Source organism: Procambarus clarkii, chromosome 50, assembly GCF_040958095.1.
Source record: "Procambarus clarkii isolate CNS0578487 chromosome 50, FALCON_Pclarkii_2.0, whole genome shotgun sequence".
In the NCBI taxonomy this organism is placed as follows: Eukaryota; Metazoa; Arthropoda; class Malacostraca; order Decapoda; family Cambaridae; genus Procambarus; species Procambarus clarkii.
Window position 1 is genome coordinate 29,320,192 of NC_091199.1, and position 18,882 is coordinate 29,339,073.

The 18,882-nt window shown below is 53.2% G+C and overlaps 1 long non-coding RNA gene across 1 annotated transcript in view; it reads right to left on the reverse strand.

Annotated features, from left to right (window-relative positions):
* Positions 1-58: 58 nt before the first annotated feature.
* Positions 59-18,882, reverse strand: part of LOC138351541 (uncharacterized) — a 69,684-nt gene continuing 50,860 nt past the window's right edge. The window contains exons 2-3 of the long non-coding RNA XR_011222497.1: positions 17,000-17,150; positions 59-183 (exon numbers count right to left, since the gene is read on the reverse strand). This is a non-coding gene — a long non-coding RNA (uncharacterized lncRNA). The remainder of the gene's footprint in view (positions 184-16,999; positions 17,151-18,882) is intronic.

Sequence of the window (18,882 nt, forward strand, 5' to 3'; positions counted from 1 at the left end):
GCGGACAATACGGACAATATCCTCGCCCCAAGACGTCATCTGTGAAGACCAAACTTACTTGACGAGTGATCATCATTGTCTCTGTCCAGGGTGGAGAACTTCATCCCACTGAGGTCCTCGTGCCGTACAAGGACGTCCCCCATGGTACTCTCTTCCTGGTACCCGTCCACCAGCAGCTGGTACCTGGTCCATGGTAGGAGATGGTAGGAGTAGTGTGGGTGGTGGTGTGGGTGGTGGTGGTGGAGGGTGGTGTGGGTGGTGATGGCGGGGTGGTGGTGTGGGTGATGGTGGTGGAGGGTAGTGGTGGAGGGTGGTGTGGGTGGTGGTAATAGAGGGTGGTGTGGGTGGTGGTGGTGGAGGGTGGTGTGGGTGGTGGTGGTGGAGGGTGGTGTGGGTGGTGGTGGTGGAGGGGTGGTGTGGGTGGTGGTAGTGGTGGTGTGGGTGGCGGTGGTGGAGGGGTGGTGTGGGTGGTGGTGGTGGAGGGTGGTGTGGGTGATGGTGGTGGAGGGTGGTGTGGGTGGTGATGGTGGAGGTGTGGTGTGGGTGGTGATGGTGGAGGTGTGGTGTGGGTGGTGGTGGTGGAGGGTGGTGTGGGTGGTGATGGTGGAGGGTGGTGTGGGTGGTGATGGTGGTGTGGTGGTGTGGGTGGTGGTGGTGGAGGGTGGTGTGGGTGGTGATGGTGGAGGGTGGTGTGGGCGGTGGTGGTGGAGGGGTGGTGTGGGTGGTGGTGGTGGAGGGGTGTTGTGGGTGGTGGTGGTGGAGGGGTGGTGTGGGTGGTGGTGATGGAGGGTGGTGTGGGTGGTGGTGGTGGAGGGTGGTGTGGGTGGTGGTGGTGGAGGGGTGGTGTGGGTGGCGGTGGTGGAGGGGTGGTGTGGGTGGTGGTGGTGGAGGGTGGTGTGGGTGATGGTGGTGGAGGGTGGTGTGGGTGGTGATGGTGGAGGGGTGGTGTGGGTGATAGTGGTGGAGGGTGGTGTGGGTGGTGATGGTGGAGGGGTGGTGTGGGTGGTGATAGTGGAGGGTGGTGTGGGTGGTGGTGGTGGAGGGGTGGTGTGGGTGGTGGTGGTGGAGGGGTGGTGTGGGTGGTGGTGGTGGAAGGGTGGTGTGGGGGGTGGTGGTGGAGGGTGGTGTGGGTGGTGGTGGTGGAGGGTGTTGTGGGTGGTGGTGGTGGAGGGGTGGTGTGGGTGGTGGTGGTGGAGGGTGGTGTGGGTGGTGGTGGTGGAGGGTGGTGTGGGTGGTGGTGGTGGAGGGTGGTGTGGGTGGTGGTGGTGGAGGGGTGGAGTGGGTGGTGGTGGTGTAGGGTGGAGTGGGTGGTGATGGTAGAGGGTGGTGTGGGTGGTGGTGGTGGAGGGTGGTGTGGGTGGTGGTGGTGGAGGGTGGTGTGGGTGGTGGTGGTGGAGGGTAGTGTCGGTGGTGGTGGTGGAGGGGTGGTGTGGGTGGTGGTGGAGGGTGGTGTGGGTGGCGGTGGTGGAGGGGTGGTGTGGGTGGTGGTGGTGGAGGGTGGTGTGGGTGGTGATAGTGGAGGGTGGTGTGGGTGGTGGTGGTGGAGGGTGGTGTAGGTGGTGGTGGTGGAGGGTGGTGTGGGTGGTGGTGGTGGAGGGTGGTGTGGGTGGTGGTGGTGGTGGAGGGTGGTGTGGGTGGTGATGGTGGAGGGGTGGTGTGGGTGGTGATAGTGGAGGGTGGTGTGGGTGGTGGTGGTGGAGGGGTGGTGTGGGTGGTGGTGGTGGAGGGGTGGTGTGGGTGGTGGTGGTGGAAGGGTGGTGTGGGGGGTGGTGGTGGAGGGTGGTGTGGGTGGTGGTGGTGGAGGGTGTTGTGGGTGGTGGTGGTGGAGGGGTGGTGTGGGTGGTGGTGGTGGAGGGTGGTGTGGGTGGTGGTGGTGGAGGGTGGTGTGGGTGGTGGTGGTGGAGGGTGGTGTGGGTGGTGGTGGTGGAGGGGTGGAGTGGGTGGTGGTGGTGTAGGGTGGTGTGGGTGGTGATGGTAGAGGGTGGTGTAGGTGGTGGTGGTGGAGGGTGGTGTGGGTGGTGGTGGTGGAGGGTGGTGTGGGTGGTGGTGGTGGAGGGTAGTGTCGGTGGTGGTGGTGGAGGGGTGGTGTGGGTGATGGTGGAGGGTGGTGTGGGTGGCGGTGGTGGAGGGGTGGTGTGGGTGGTGGTGGTGGAGGGTGGTGTGGGTGGTGATAGTGGAGGGTGGTGTGGGTGGTGGTGGTGGAGGGTGGTGTGGGTGGTGGTGGTGGAGGGTGGTGTGGGTGGTGGTGGTGGAGGGTGGTGTGGGTGGTGGTGGTGGAGGGTGGTGTGGGTGGTGGTGGTGGAGGGGTGGTGTGGGTGGTGGTGGAGGAGGGGTGGTGTGGGTGGTGGTGGAGGGTGGTGTGGGTGGCGGTGGTGGAGGGGTGGTGTGGGTGGTGGTGGTGTAGGGTGGTGTGGGTGGTGATGGTAGAGGGTGGTGTGGGTGGTGGTGGTGGAGGGTGGTGTGGGTGGTGGTGGTGGAGGGTGGTGTGGGTGGTGGTGGTGGAGGGGTGGTGTGGGTGGTGGTGGAGGGTGGTGTGGGTGGCGGTGGTGAAAGGGTGGAGGGGTGGTGTGGGTGGTGGTGGTGGAGGGTGGTGTGGGTAGTGATGGTGGAGGGTGGTGTGGGTGGCGGTGGTAGAGGGGTGGTGTGGGTGGTGGTGGTGTAGGGTGGTGTGGGTGGTGGTGGTGGAGGGGTGGTGTGGGTGGTGGTGGAGGGTGGTGTGGGTGGCGGTGGTGAAAGGGTGGAGGGGTGGTGTGGGTGGTGGTGGTGGAGGGTGGTGTGGGTGGTGATGGTGGAGGGTGGTGTGGGTTGTGGTGGTGGAGGGTGGTGTGGGTGGTTGTGGTGGAGGGTGGTGTGGGTGGTGGTGGTGGAGGGGTGGTGTGGGTGGTGGTTGTGGAGGGTGGTGTGGGTGGTGGTGGTGGAGGGGTGGTGTGGGTGGTGGTGGTGGAGGGTGGTATGGGTGGTGGTGGTGGAGGGGTGGAGTGGGTGGTGGTGATGGAGGGTGGTGTGGGTGGTGATGGTACAGGATGGTGTGGGTGGTGGTGGTGGAGGGTGGTGTGGGTGGTGGTGGTGGAGGGTGGTGTGGGTGGTGGTTGTGGAGGGGTGGAGTGGTTGGTGGTGGTGGAGGGGTGGTGTGGGTGGTGATGGTGGAGGGGTGGTGTTGGTGGTGATGGTGGAGGGTGGTGTGGGTGGTGGTGGTGGAGGGTGGTGTGGGTGGTGGTGGTGGAGGTGGTGTGGGTGGTGATGGTGGAGGGTGGTGTGGGTGGTGATGGTAGAGGGGTGGAGTGGTTGGTGGTGGTGGAGGGGTGGTGTAGGTGACGATGGTGGAGGGTGGTGTGGGTGGTGGTGGTGGAGGGGTGGTGTGGGTGGTGGTGGTGGAGGGGTGGTGTGGGTGATGGTGGTGGAGGGTGGTGTGGGTGGTGGTGGTGGAGGGGTGGTGTGGGTGGTGGTGGTGGAGGGTGGTGTGGGTGGTGGTGGTGGAGGGGTGGTTTGGGTGTTGGTGGTGGAGGGTGGTGTGAGTGGTGGTGGTGGAGGGTGGTGTGGGTGGTGATGGTGTAGGGTGGTGTGGGTGGTGATGGTGGAGGGTGGTGTGGGTGGTGTTGGAGGGTGGTGTGGGTGGTGGTGGTGGAGGGGTGGTGTGGGTGGTGGTGGTGTAGGGTGGTGTGGGTGGTGATGGTAGAGGGTGGTGTGGGTGGTGGTGGTGGAGGGTGGTGTGGGTGGTGGTGGTGGAGGGTGGTGTGGGTGGTGGTGGTGGAGGGGTGGTGTGGGTGGTGGTGGAGGGTGGTGTGGGTGGCGGTGGTGAAGGGTGGAGGGGTGGTGTGGGTGGTGGTGGTGGAGGGTGGTGTGGGTAGTGATGGTGGAGGGTGGTGTGGGTGGCGGTGGTGGAGGGGTGGTGTGGGTGGTGGTGGTGTAGGGTGGTGTGGGTGGTGATGGTAGAGGGTGGTGTGGGTGGTGGTGGTGGAGGGTGGTGTGGGTGGTGGTGGTAGAGGGTGGTGTGGGTGGTGGTGGTGGAGGGGTGGTGTGGGTGGTGGTGGAGGGTGGTGTGGGTGGCGGTGGTGAAAGGGTGGAGGGGTGGTGTGGGTGGTGGTGGTGGAGGGTGGTGTGGGTGGTGATGGTGGAGGGTGGTGTGGGTTGTGGTGGTGGAGGGTGGTGTGGGTGGTGGTGGTGGAGGGTGGTGTGGGTGGTGGTGGTGGAGGGGTGGTGTGGGTGGTGGTTGTGGAGGGTAGTGTGGGTGGTGGTGGTGGAGGGGTGGTGTGGGTGGTGGTGGTGGAGGGTGGTATGGGTGGTGGTGGTGGAGGGGTGGAGTGGGTGGTGGTGATGGAGGGTGGTGTGGGTGGTGATGGTAGAGGATGGTGTGGGTGGTGGTGGTGGAGGGTGGTGTGGGTGGTGGTGGTGGAGGGTGGTGTGGGTGGTGGTTGTGGAGGGGTGGAGTGGTTGGTGGTGGTGGAGGGGTGGTGTGGGTGGTGATGGTGGAGGGGTGGTGTTGGTGGTGATGGTGGAGGGTGGTGTGGGTGGTGGTGGTGGAGGGTGGTGTGGGTGGTGGTGGTGGAGGTGGTGTGGGTGGTGATGGTGGAGGGTGGTGTGGGTGGTGATGGTAGAGGGGTGGAGTGGTTGGTGGTGGTGGAGGGGTGGTGTAGGTGACGATGGTGGAGGGTGGTGTGGGTGGTGGTGGTGGAGGGGTGGTGTGGGTGGTGGTGGTGGAGGGGTGGTGTGGGTGATGGTGGTGGAGGGTGGTGTGGGTGGTGGTGGTGGAGGGGTGGTGTGGGTGGTGGTGGTGGAGGGTGGTGTGGGTGGTGGTGGTGGAGGGGTGGTGTGGGTGTTGGTGGTGGAGGGTGGTGTGAGTGGTGGTGGTGGAGGGTGGTGTGGGTGGTGATGGTGTAGGGTGGTGTGGGTGGTGATGGTGGAGGGTGGTGTGGGTGGTGTTGGAGGGTGGTGTGGGTGGTGGTGGTGGAGGGGTGGTGTGGGTGGTGGTTGTGGAGGGTGGTGTGGGTGGTGGTGGTGGAGGGGTGGTGTGGGTGGTGGTGGTGGAGGGTGGTATGGGTGGTGGTGGTGGAGGGGTGGAGTGGGTGGTGGTGATGGAGGGTGGTGTGGGTGGTGATGGTAGAGGATGGTGTGGGTGGTGGTGGTGGAGGGTGGTGTGGGTGGTGGTGGTGGAGGGTGGTGTGGGTGGTGGTTGTGGAGGGGTGGAGTGGTTGGTGGTGGTGGAGGGGTGGTGTGGGTGGTGATGGTGGAGGGGTGGTGTTGGTGGTGATGGTGGAGGGTGGTGTGGGTGGTGGTGGTGGAGGGTGGTGTGGGTGGTGGTGGTGGAGGTGGTGTGGGTGGTGATGGTGGAGGGTGGTGTGGGTGGTGATGGTAGAGGGGTGGAGTGGTTGGTGGTGGTGGAGGGGTGGTGTAGGTGACGATGGTGGAGGGTGGTGTGGGTGGTGGTGGTGAAGGGGTGGTGTGGGTGGTGGTGGTGGAGGGGTGGTGTGGGTGATGGTGGTGGAGGGTGGTGTGGGTGGTGGTGGTGGAGGGGTGGTGTGGGTGGTGGTGGTGGAGGGTGGTGTGGGTGGTGGTGGTGGAGGGGTGGTGTGGGTGTTGGTGGTGGAGGGTGGTGTGAGTGGTGGTGGTGGAGGGTGGTGTGGGTGGTGATGGTGTAGGGTGGTGTGGGTGGTGATGGTGGAGGGTGGTGTGGGTGGTGTTGGAGGGTGGTGTGGGTGGTGGTGGTGGAGGGGTGGTGTGGGTGGTGGTGGTGTAGGGTGGTGTGGGTGGTGATGGTAGAGGGTGGTGTGGGTGGTGGTGGTGGAGGGTGGTGTGGGTGGTGGTGGTGGAGGGTGGTGTGGGTGGTGGTGGTGGAGGGGTGGTGTGGGTGGTGGTGGAGGGTGGTGTGGGTGGCGGTGGTGAAAGGGTGGAGGGGTGGTGTGGGTGGTGGTGGTGGAGGGTGGTGTGGGTAGTGATGGTGGAGGGTGGTGTGGGTGGCGGTGGGGGAGTGGTGGTGTGGGTGGTGGTGGTGTAGGGTGGTGTGGGTGGTGATGGTAGAGGGTGGTGTGGGTGGTGGTGGTGGAGGGTGGTGTGGGTGGTGGTGGTGGAGGGTGGTGTGGGTGGTGGTGGTGGAGGGGTGGTGTGGGTGGTGGTGGAGGGTGGTGTGGGTGGCGGTGGTGAAAGGGTGGAGGGGTGGTGTGGGTGGTGGTGGTGGAGGGTGGTGTGGGTGGTGATGGTGGAGGGTGGTGTGGGTTGTGGTGGTGGAGGGTGGTGTGGGTGGTGGTGGTGGAGGGTGGTGTGGGTGGTGGTGGTGGAGGGGTGGTGTGGGTGGTGGTTGTGGAGGGTGGTGTGGGTGGTGGTGGTGGAGGGGTGGTGTGGGTGGTGGTGGTGGAGGGTGGTATGGGTGGTGGTGGTGGAGGGGTGGAGTGGGTGGTGGTGATGGAGGGTGGTGTGGGTGGTGATGGTAGAGGATGGTGTGGGTGGTGGTGGTGGAGGGTGGTGTGGGTGGTGGTGGTGGAGGGTGGTGTGGGTGGTGGTTGTGGAGGGGTGGAGTGGTTGGTGGTGGTGGAGGGGTGGTGTGGGTGGTGATGGTGGAGGGGTGGTGTTGGTGGTGATGGTGGAGGGTGGTGTGGGTGGTGGTGGTGGAGGGTGGTGTGGGTGGTGGTGGTGGAGGTGGTGTGGGTGGTGATGGTGGAGGGTGGTGTGGGTGGTGATGGTAGAGGGGTGGAGTGGTTGGTGGTGGTGGAGGGGTGGTGTAGGTGACGATGGTGGAGGGTGGTGTGGGTGGTGGTGGTGGAGGGGTGGTGTGGGTGGTGGTGGTGGAGGGGTGGTGTGGGTGATGGTGATGGAGGGTGGTGTGGGTGGTGGTGGTGGAGGGGTGGTGTGGGTGGTGGTGGTGGAGGGTGGTGTGGGTGGTGGTGGTGGAGGGGTGGTGTGGGTGTTGGTGGTGGAGGGTGGTGTGAGTGCTGGTGGTGGAGGGTGGTGTGGGTGGTGATGGTGTAGGGTGGTGTGGGTGGTGATGGTGGAGGGTGGTGTGGGTGGTGTTGGAGGGTGGTGTGGGTGGTGGTGGTGGAGGGGTGGTGTGGGTGGTGGTGGTGGAGGGTGGTGTGGGTGGTGGTGGTGGAGGGTGGTGTGGGTGGTGGTGGAGGGTGGTGTTGGTGGTGGTGGAGGGGTGGTGTTGGTAGTGGTGGTGGAGGGGTGGTGTGGGTGGTGGTGGTGGAGGGTGGTGTGGGTGGTGGTGGTGGAGGGTGGTGTGGGTGGTGATGGTGGAGGGTGGTGTGGGTGGTGATGGTGGAGGGTGGTGTGGGTGGTGGTGGTGGAGGGGTGGTGTGGGTGGTGGTGGTGGAGGGGTGGTGTGGGTGGTGGTGGTGGAGGGTGGTGTGGAAGGCGATGGTGGAGGGTGGTGTGGGTGCTGGTGGTGGAGGGTGGTGTGGGTGGTGATGGTGGAGGGGTGGTGTGGGTGGTGGTGGTGGAGGGTGGTGTGGGTGGTGATGGTGGAGGGTGGTGTGGGTGGTGGTGGTGGAGGGGTGGTGTGGGTGGTGGTGATGGAGGGGTGGTGTGGGTGGTGGTGGTGGAGGGTGGTGTGGGTGGTGATGGTGGAGGGTGGTGTGGGTGGTGATGGTGGAGGGTGGTGTGGGTGGTGGTGGAGGGGTGGTGTGGGTGGTGGTGGTGGAGGGTGGTGGTGGAGGGTGGTGTTGGTGGTGATGGTGGAGGTTGGTGTGGGTGGTGGTGGTGGAGGGTGGTGTGGGTGGTGGTGGTGGAGGGTGGTGTGGGTGGTGATGGTGGAGGGTGGTGGTGGAGGGTTGGTGTGGGTGGTGAAGGAGGTTGGTGTGGGTGGTGGTGGTGGAGGGTGGTGTGGGTGGTGGTGGTGGAGGGTGGTGTGGGTGGTGGTGGTGGAGGGTGGTGGTGGAGGGTGGTGGTGGAGGGTGGTGTGGGTGGTGGTGGTGGAGGGTGGTGTGGGTGGAGATGGTGGAGGGTGGTGTGGGTGGAGATGGTGGAGGGTGGTTTGAGTAACAACAGCAGCAACAGTATCAACATCAGTACCAGCAACAGTAACAACAGCAGCACCAGCAACAATAACAACTGCATCAACAGTAACAACAACAGCAACAAAAACAACAGCACCAAAAATAACAACAGCAGCAACAGTAACAACAGTAGCACCAGTAACAGTAACAAGAGCAGCACAAACATAAGTAACAACACTAGCAACAGTAACAACAACAGTAACAGTAACAACATCAGCAACAGTAGCAAAAGAAACAGTAATAACAGTAGCAAAAGTAACACCAGCAGCAGCAACAGTAACAACAGCAGCAGCAATAACAGTAAAAACAGCAGCAGCAACAGTAACAACAGCAGCAACAGTATCAACAGCAGTACCAGGAACAGTAACAACAGCAGCACCTGCAACAGTAACAACAGCAGCACCAGCAACAGTAACAACAGCATCAACAGTAACAACAGCAGCAACAAAAACAACAGCACCAAAAATAACAACAGCAGCAACAGTAACAACAGTAGCACCAGTAACAGTAACAAGAGCAGCACAAACATAAGTAACAACACTAGCAACAGTAACAACAACAGTAACAGTAACAACATCAGCAACAGTAGCAAAAGAAACAGTAATAACAGTAGCAAAAGTTACACCAGCAGCAGCAACAGTAACAACAGCAGCAGCAATAACAGTAAAAACAGCAGCAGCAACAGTAACAACAGCAGCAACAGTATCAACAGCAGTACCAGGAACAGTAACAACAGCAGCACCTGCAACAGTAACAACAGCAGCACCAGCAACAGTAACAACAGCATCAACAGTAACAATAGCAGCAACAGTAACAACAGCAGCAACAAAAACAACAACACCCAAAATAACAACAGCAGCAACAGTAACAACAGTAGCACCAGTAATAGTAACAACAGTAACAGTAACAACATCAGCAACAGTAACAGCAGCAGCAATAATAACTACAGCAGCAATAATAACAACAGCAGCAACAGTACAACATCAGCAACAATAACAACAGCGGAAACATTAACAATAGCAACAACAGTAACAGCAGAATCAACAATAACAAGAGCAGGAACAGTAACAACAGCAGCAACAATATCAACAGCAGCAACAATAACAACAGCAGCACCTCCAGCATTAACAACAGCAGCAGCAGTAACAACAGCATCACCAGTAATAACAGCAGTACCAGCAACAACAACAACAGTAGCAGCACCAGCAAGAAAAACAACAGCTGCAGCAGCAACAGTATCACCATCAGTAACAGTAACAACAGCAGCAGCAACAGTAACTACAACTGTAGCAACAGAAACAACGGCAGAAGCACCAACAACAGTAACCACAGCAGCAGAACCAAGAGTAACAACAGCAGCAACAGTAACAAAGCAACAACAGTAACAATAGCAGCACCAGCAACAGTATCAACAGCAGCACTAGCAACAGTAACAACAGCAGCAACACCAACAAAAGTAACATAAGCAGCACCACGAACAGTAACAACAGCAGCAGCAACAGCAACAAAAGCAGGACCACCAACAGTAACAACAGCAGCAACAATAACAACTGCACCAACAACAGAAACAACAGAAATACCAGCAACAGTAACAACAACAGTAACAACAACAGCACCACCAATAGCAAACAGAAAGAAAAACAACAGCAACAGTAACAACAGCAGGACCAGAAAAAGTAACAACAGTAGCACCAGCAACAGTAACAAAACAGCACCAGCAACAACAGCAGCACCAACAATAGTATCACCAGCAGCACCAGCAACAGTAACAACAACAGCACCACCAATAGCAAACAGAAAGAAAAACAACAGCAGCGGCACCAGCAACAGTAACACCAGCAGCGGCACCAGCAACAGTAACAACAGTAGCACCAAAACAGTATCAACAGCAGCACCACAAACAGTAACAACAGCAAAACCAGCAACAATAACAACAGAAGCAACAGTAACAACAGCACGAGAGTAACAGTAACAAAAACAGCAGTCCCTACAACCATAATAACAATAGCTCCACGAACAGTAACAACAGTACCAACAGTAACAACAGTAACAACAGCAGCACTAGCAATATTAACAACAGCAACACTAGCAACAGTAACAACACCAGCAACAGTAAAAACAACAGCAATAGTAAAAACAACAGCAACAGTAACAACAGCAGCAACAATAGCAACAACAGTGTCAGTAACAACTGTAAAAATAGCAGCAACAGTACCAACAGCAGCACCAACAACAGAACCAACTGCAGCACTAGCAACAGTAAAAACAGGAGCTCCAGCAACAGTAAAAAAAACAGCAAGAGTAACAACAGCAGCAACAGTATCAACATCAACAGTGACAATAGCAGCAACAGTAACAAAGCAACAACAGTAATAACAGCAGCAACAGCAACACTAGCAACAGTAACAGCAGCAGCTACACCAACAACAGTAACATAAGAAGCACCACCAACAGCAACAACAGCAACAAAAGCAGCACCACCAACAGTAGCAACAGTAACAACAGCAGTAACAGTAACAACAGGAGCACCACTAACAGTAACAACAGCAGCAAAAGTAACAACAGCACCAACAAAGGACACAACAGCAGCACCAACAACAGTAACAACAGAATCACCAGCAACAGTAACAATAGCAGCACCAGAAAGAGTAACAACAGCAGCACCAGCAACAGTAACAGAACAGCACCAGCAACAACAGCAGCACCAACAATAGTATAAACAGCAGCACCAGCAACAGTAACAACAACAGCACCACCAATAGCAAACAGAAAGAAAGAACAACAGCTGCAGCACCAGCAACAGTAATAACAGCAGCACCAAAACAGTATCAGCAGCAGCACCACAAACAGTAACAACAGCAGAACCACAGAAGTAACAACAGAAGCAACAGTAACAACAGCACGAGAGAAACAGTAAAAAAAACAGCAGTCCCAACAACTGTAGCAACAGCAGCTCCACGAACAGTAACAACAGTACCAACAGTAAGAACAGCAGCAACAGTAACAAAAGCAGCAACAGTAACAACAGCAGCTCCAGCAATATTAACAACAGCAACACTAGCAACAGTAACAACAGCAGTACAAACAACAATAACAACACCAACAACAGTAAAAACAACAGCAACAGTAAAAACAACAGCAACAGTATTAACAGCAGCAACAATAACAACAGTAACTACAGCAGCAACATTAATAACAGCAGCACCATCAACAGTAACACGACCAGCAACAATAACAACAATAGCAACAATAACAACAACACCAACAACACCAACAACAACAGAAACAACAGCTGCACCAGCAACCATAACAACAGTAGCAACAATAACAACAGCACGAACAACAACAGAAACAACAGCAGTGCCACCAACAGTAAAAGCAGCTGCACCAGCAACCATAACAACAGCAGCCCCCTTAGGAGTAACAACAGTAGCACCAGAAGAAGTACCAACAGCAGCACCAACAACAGCACCAACGGCAGCACCAGCAACAGTAACAACAGCAGGAACAGTAACAACAGCAGCAACAGTATCAACAGCAGCAGCTACAGTAACAACAGCAGAAGTAACAACTACAATCAAAACAGCAGCATCAGCAACAGTAAACACAGCAGCAACAGTAACAACAGCACCAGCACCAGCAACAGTAACAACAGCAGGACCAGAAAAAGTAACAACAGTAGCACCAGCAACAGTAACAAAACAGCACCAGCAACAACAGCAGCACCAACAATAGTATCAACAGCAGCACCAGCAACAGTAACAACAACAGCACCACCAATAGCAAACAGAAAGAAAAACAACAGCAGCGGCACCAGCAACAGTAACACCAGCAGCGGCACAAGCAACAGTAACAACAGTAGCACCAAAACAGTATCAACAGCAGCACCACAAACAGTAACAACAGCAAAACCAGCAACAATAACAACAGAAGCAACAGTAACAACAGCACGAGAGTAACAGTAACAAAAACAGCAGTCCCAACAACCGTAATAACAACAGCTCCACGAATAGTAACAACAGTACCAACAGTAACAACAGCAGCACTAGCAATATTAACAACAGCAACACTAGCAACAGTAACAACACCAGCAACAGTAAAAACAACAGCAATAGTAAAAACAACAGCAACAGTAACAACAGCAGCAACAATAGCAACAACAGTGTCAGTAACAACTGTAAAAATAGCAGCAACAGTACCAACAGCAGCACCAACAACAGAACCAACTGCAGCACTAGCAACAGTAAAAACAGGAGCTCCAGCAACAGTAAAAAAAACAGCAAGAGTAACAACAGCAGCAACAGTATCAACATCAACAGTGACAATAGCAGCAACAGTAATAACAGCAGCAACAACAACACTAGCAACAGTAACAGCAGCAGCTACACCAACAACAGTAACATAAGAAGCACCACCAACAGCAACAACAGCAACAAAAGCAGCACCACCAACAGTAGCAACAGTAACAACAGCAGTAACAGTAACAACAGGAGCACCACTAACAGTAACAACAGCAGCAAAAGTAACAACAGCACCAACAAAGGAAACAACAGCAGCACCAACAACAGTAACAACAGAATCACCAGCAACAGTAACAATAGCAGCACCAGAAAGAGTAACAACAGCAGCACCAGCAACAGTAACAGAACAGCACCAGCAACAACAGCAGCACCAACAATAGTATTAACAGCAGCACCAGCAACAGTAACAACAACAGCACCACCAATAGCAAACAGAAAGAAAGAACAACAGCTGCAGCACCAGCAACAGTAATAACAGCAGAACCACAGAAGTAACAACAGAAGGAACAGTAACAACAGCACGAGAGAAACAGTAAAAAAAACAGCAGTCCCAACAACTGTAGCAACAGCAGCTCCACGAACAGTAACAACAGTACCAACAGTAAGAACAGCAGCAACAGTAACAAAAGCAGCAACAGTAACAACAGCAGCTCCAGCAATATTAACAACAGCAACACTAGCAACAGTAACAACAGCAGTACAAACAACAATAACAACACCAACAACAGTAAAAACAACAGCAACAGTAAAAACAACAGCAACAGTATTAACAGCAGCAACAATAACAACAGTAACTACAGCAGCAACATTAATAACAGCAGCACCATCAACAGTAACACGACCAGCAACAATAACAACAATAGCAACAATAACAACAACACCAATAACAACAGAAACAACAGCTGCACCAGCAACCATAACAACAGTAGCAACAATAACAACAGCACGAACAACAACAGAAACAACAGCAGTGCCACCAACAGTAACAGCAGCTGCACCAGCAACCATAACAACAGCAGCCCCCTTAAGAGTAACAACAGTAGCACCAGAAGAAGTACCAACAGCAGCACCAACAACAGCACCAACTGCAGCACCAGCAACAGTAACAACAGCAGGAACAGTAACAACAGCAGCAACAGTATCAACAGCAGCAGCTACAGTAACAACAGCAGAAGTAACAACTACAATCAAAACAGCAGCATCAGCAACAGTAAACACAGCAGCAACAGTAACAACAGCACCAGCACCAGCAACAGTAACACCAGCAGCAACAGTAACAACAGCACCAGCTCCAGCAACAGTAACACCAGCAGCAACAGTAACAACAGCAGGGACAGTAACAACAGCAGAAGCAACAGTAACAACAGCAGCAGCATGAACAACAGTTTCACCACCAACAGGAACAACAGCAGCATTAATAACAACAACAGTGTCAGTAACAACAGCAGTACGACGAACAGTAACAACAACAGAAACAGTAACAACAGAACCACCAACAGTAGCAACAACAGAAACTACAGCAGCATCACCAACAGTAACAACAGCAACACCAGCAACAGTAACAACAGCAGCAACAGTAACAACAGCTGCACCAGAATGAGTAACAAAAGCAGCACCAGTAACAGAACCAACTGCATCACCAGCAACAGTAACAACAGGAGCTCCAGCAACAATAATAACAGCAGCACCAACAACAGAAAATACAGCAGCAACAGCAACAACAGCAGCAACAGCAACAACAGCAACAACAGTAAAAAGAGCAACAGTAACAATAGCAGCAACAGTAACAAAAGCAGCACCAACAACAGAACTAAATGCAGCACCTGCAACAGTAACAACAGGAGCTCCAGCAACAGTAAAAACAGCAGCAACAGTAACAACAGCAGCAACAGTAACAACAGCAGTAACAGTAACAACAGCAGCACCACTAATAGTAACAGCCGCAGCAACAGTAACAACTGCAGCAACCACAGAAACAACAACAGTAACAACAGAAACACCAGCAACAGTAACAACAGCAGCACCAGCAACAGTAACAAAACAGTACCAGCAACAACAGCAGCACCAACAATAGTATTAACAGCAGCACCAGCAACAGTAACAACAACAGCACCACCAATAGCAAACAGAAAGAAAAACCACAGCATTAGCACCAGCAACAGTAACAACAGCAGCAACAGTACCAACTGTACAAATAACAGCACCAGCAACAGTAACAACAGCAGCAACAAAACAGTATCAACAGCACACCACAATCAGTAACAACAGCAGAACGAGCAACAGTAACAACAGAAGCAACAGTAACATCAGTACTAACAGTAACAACAGCACGAGAGCAACAGTAACAAAAACAGAAGTCCCAACAACCGTAACAACAGCAGCTTCACGAACAGTACTAACAGTACCAACAGTAACAACAGCAGCAACAGTAACAACAGCAGCACAAGCAACAGTAACTACACCAGCAACAGTAAAAAATCAGCAACAGTAAAAACAACAGCAACAGTATCAACAGCAGCAATAATAACAACAGCAGCAACAATAACAACAGCAACAACAGTAACTTCAGCAGCAAAAGTAACAACAGCAGCAACAGTAATAACAGCAGCACCACCAAAAGTAACACGACCAGCAACAATAACAACAGCACCAAAAACAACAGAAAGAACAGTAGCGCCACCAACAGTAACAATATCTGCACCTGCAACAGTAACAACAGCAGCACCAGAAAAAGTACCAACAGCTGCTGTATTTGTTGTTACTGTTGTTGATGCTGCTTTTGTTACTGTTGCTTTTGCTGCTGTTGTTATTGTTGCTGCTTCTGTTACTGGTGCTGCTGTTGTTATTGATGGTGGTGCTACTGTTGTTCGTGCTGATGCTGTTGTTACTGTTGCTGCTAGTGTTACTGTTGCTGGTGCTGGTGGTGATGTTGTCACAAGAGCAGCAACAGTATCAACAACAGTAACAACAGCAGCAACAATATTAACAACAGCACCAGCAACAGTAACAACAGCAGCACCAAATGCAGCACCAGCAACAGAACCAACAGCAGAAACAGAAAGAACAGCAGCAGCCACAGTAAAAACAGCAACAAATGCAGCACCACCAGCAGTAACAACAGGAGCAACAGTAACAACAGCAGCAACAGTAACACCAAGAGAAACAGTAACAACAGCCGCAGCAGCAACAGTAACAACAGCAGCAACAGAAACAACTGCACCAACAGAAATAACAGCAGCAACAGAAACAACAGCAGCAACAGTAACAATAGCAGCAGCAACAGTAACAACAGTAGCAACAGTAACAACAGCAGCAATAGTAACAACAGCAGCAACAGAAACAACAGCATCAACAGTAACAACAGCAACAACAGTAACAACAGCAGCAACAGTAACAGCAGCAGCAACAGAAACAACAGCATTAACAGTAACAACAGCAACAACAGTAACAACAGCAGCAACAGCACCAGCAACAGTAACAACAGCAGCATCAGCAGTAACAACAGCAGCAGCAACAGTAACAACAGCAGCAGCAACAGTAACAACAGCAGCAGCAACAGTACCAACAGCACCACCAACAGTAAATACAGCAGCATCAGTAACAGTAGCAACAGTACCAACAGCAGCAACAGTACCAACAGCACCACTAACAGTAAATACAGCAGCATCAGTAAATGCAGCAACAGTACCAACAGCACCACCAACAGTAAACACAGCAGCAACAGTAACAACAGCAGCAACAGTAACAACATCAACAACAGTAACAACAGCAGCAACAGTAACAACACGAGCAGCAACAGTACCAACAGCACCACCAACAGTAAATACAGCAGCAACAGTAACAACAGCAGCAATAGTAACAACAGTAGCAACAGTAACAACAGCAGGAATAGTAACAACAGCAGCAACAGTAACAACAGCAGCAACAGTAACAAAACCAGCTACAGCAACAACAGCAGCATCAACAGTAACAACAGCAGCAACAGTAACAACAACAGCAGCAACTGTAACAACAGAAGCAACAGTATCAATAGCAGCAAAAGTAACAACATCAGCAACAGTAACAACAGTAGCAACAGTAACAACAGCAGCAGCAACAGTAACAGCAACAGTAACAACAGCAGCAGCAACAGTAATAGCAGCAGCAACAGTAACAACAGCAGCAACAGTAACAACAGTAGCAACAGTAACAACACCAGATACAGCAACAACAGCAGCACCAACAGTAACAACAGCAGCAACAGTAACAACAGTAGCAACAGTAACAACAGCAGCAACAGTAGCAACAGTAACAACAGCAGCAACAGTAGCAACAGTAACAACAGCAGCAACAATAACAACAGCAGCAGAAACAGTAACAACAGCAGCAACAGTAACAACAGCAGCAACAGTAGCAACAGTAACAAAAGCAGCAGCAACAATAATAACAGCAGCAGCAACAGTAACAACAGCAGCAACAGTAACAACAGCAGCAACAGTAACAACATCAGCAACAATAACAACAGCAGCAACAGTAACAACAGCAGCAGCAACAGTAACACCAGCAGCAACAGTAACAACAGCAGCAACAGTAACAACAGCAGCAACAGTAACAACAGCAGCAGCAACAGTAACACCAGCAGCAACAGTAACAACAGCAGCAACAGTAACAACAGCAGCAACAGTAACAACAGCAGCAGCAACAGTAACAACAGAGAGAAGGAGCAAGACTCACCCGGTACTCTCGTTGGCGACGCTAAAGGTGGACCAGAGCGCCCAGCGGGGTTCGATGGGCAATGACTTCCCTCCCGGTAGATTCTTATTGGTGGCGGCCAGACGCACTGTCTGAGGCGAGGGCTGCGTAAGCTGGTGCGCCGCCTCCGTCCCTGTCACAGATGGTAATATAGCCTTCCGTCCCTGTCGCAGATGGTAATATATCCCTCCGTCCCTGTCACAGATAGTAATATATCCCCCCGTCCCTGTCACAGATGGTAATATATCCCTCCGTCCCTGTCACAGATGGTAATATAGCCCTCCGTCCCTGTCGCAGATGGTAATATAGCCCTCCGTCCCTGTCACAGATAGTAATATATCCCTCCGTCCCTGTCACAGATGGCAATATAGCCCGCCGTCCCTGTCACAGATGGTAATATATCCCTCCGTCCCTGTCACAGATGGTAATATAGCCCGCCGTCCCTGTCACAGATAGTAATATAGTCCTCCGTCCCTGTCACAGATGGTAATATAACCCTCCGTTCCTGTCACAGATAGAAATATAATCCTCCGTCCCAGTCACAGATGGTAATGTAGGCCTCCGTCCCTGTCACAGATGGTAATATAGCCCTCCATCCCTGTTACAGATGGTAATATAGCCCGCCGTCCCTGTCGCAGATAGTAATATAGTCCTCCGTCCCTGTCACAGATGGTAAAAATGCTGACCGTTCCTGTCACAGATGGTAATATAGTCCTCCGTCCCTGACACAGATGGTAATATGGTCCTCCGTCCCTGTCACAGATTGTAATATAGCCCTCCGTCCATGTCACAGATTGTAAAATAGCCCTCCGTCCCTGACACAGAGGGTAATATAACCTTCCGTCCCCTGTCACAGATGGTAATATAGTCCTCCGTCCCTGTCACAGATGGTAATATAGTCCTCCTTCCCTGTCACAGATTTTAAAATAGCCCTCCGTCCCTGACACAGAGGGTAATATAGCTTTCCGTCCCTATCACAGAAGATAATATACCCTTCCGTCCCTGTCACAGATGGTAAAAATGCTGACCGTTCCTGTAACAGATGGTAATATAGTCCTCCGTCCCTGTCACAGATGGTAATATGGTCTTCCGTCCCTGTCACAGATGGTAATATAGTCCTCCATCCCTGTCACAGATTGTAATATAGCCCTCCGTCCCTGTCACAGAGGGTAATATAGCCCTCCGTCCCCTGTCACAGATGGTAATATAGTCCTCTCTCCCTGTCACAGATGGTAATATAGCCCTCCGTCCCTGTCACAGATGGTAATATAGTCCTCCGTCCCTGTCACAGATGGTGATATAGCCCTTCGTCCCTATCACAGATGGTAATATTGTCCTACTTCCCCATCACATATGGTAATATTGCCCTCTATCCCTATCACAGAGGGTAATATAGCGCTCCATTCCTGTCACAAAGGGTAATATAGTTGACTGTTCCTGTCACAGATGGTAATATAGTCCTCCGTCCCTGCTTGATGGGGTTCTGGGAGTTCTTCTACTCCCCAAGCCCGGCCCGAGGCTAGACTCGACTTGTGAGAGTTTGGTCCATCAGGCTGTTGCTTGGAGCGGCCAGCAGGGCCACATACCCACCACAGCCCGGCTGATCCGGAACTTCTCTTAGAAAACAGTCCAGTTTTCTCTTGAAGATGTCCACGGTGGTTCCGGCAATATTTCTTATAGTCGCTGGGAGGACGTTGAACAACCGCGGACCTCTGATGTGTATACAGTGCTCTCTGATTGTGCCTATGGCACCTCTGTTCTTCACTGGTTCAATCTTGCATTTTCTTTCTTATCGTTCACTCCAGTACGTTGTTATTTTACTGTGTAGATTTGGGACCTGGCCCTCCAGTATTTTCCATGTGTAT